The sequence below is a fragment of the Phodopus roborovskii genome, unplaced genomic scaffold (genome assembly GCF_943737965.1).
Source record: "Phodopus roborovskii unplaced genomic scaffold, PHOROB, whole genome shotgun sequence".
NCBI classification, from domain to species: Eukaryota; Metazoa; Chordata; class Mammalia; order Rodentia; family Cricetidae; genus Phodopus; species Phodopus roborovskii.
The window spans coordinates 6,965,863-6,966,830 of NW_026126470.1; positions in this window are offsets into that span (position 1 = coordinate 6,965,863).

Here is a 968-nt window from a genome sequence, read left to right on the forward strand (position 1 = left end):
TATGGGAAAAACTGGATATGAATATGGATGAAGGAAGAGGTGCTGATGGAGACCATGATAAAATTCATGGCTCACAAATTAACCATGAAATACACCTTGAAACACATGCAAAAAAACAGGAAAAGAGGCAGTGGCCAAAGCATTTGAAAGAATTTTATTTGGAAGTCATATTTTTGTACATTGAGTAATATTAAGATTCACTTATAATAAAAAATAAAGATAGATATAATTTCATTTAATGAATAAAATGATAATTTTCATGACTCTTGGTTTCCTACTCTTAATTACATAGAGAACAAAGGTCAATTTCTGGCTTCCTATCTAGAATGGAATATAAGAAATCAGAAAGAAAACATTAAAAGATATAGAAGCAAAACAAAAAGGAAGTTTAAAAATGATATATCATCATAGTTTAAGGTAAAATAATGATCTTGATAACACCATTACTAATAAAAAATATGAATGTAATAAGTTGGGAATACATGTGAGGGCAGAAGATTCTAGTTCAAATTATAAGGCTACTACATTAACTTGACATTAAAGTTTACTGAAAAAACTAATTTAATGAATGAAAACAATTCTTTTTTTCTTAGACAGGGTTTCTTTGTATCTTTGGAGGCTGTCCTGGAACTCAGTCTATAGACCAGGCTGGCCTCAAACTCACAGAGATCCAACTACCTCTGCCTCCTGAGTGCTAGGATTAAAGGCATGTGCCATTACCACCCTGCATGAAAAGAAATTTTAATTACAAACAGGTAACAAAAATTCATATGTACTAGCAGTAAATTAAATATTTTCATTAATTAAAATCTAGTTAGGCTTGAGTAGTCTTTGGGGCTGCTGGCAGTGAAACCAGTATTTATCCCTAGTGCATGAATGGACTTTGGGAGTCCATTCCCTATGAAGGGCTACTCTCTCAACCTAGATATACAGGGGAGGGCCTAGATCCTGCTACAAATAATGTAATA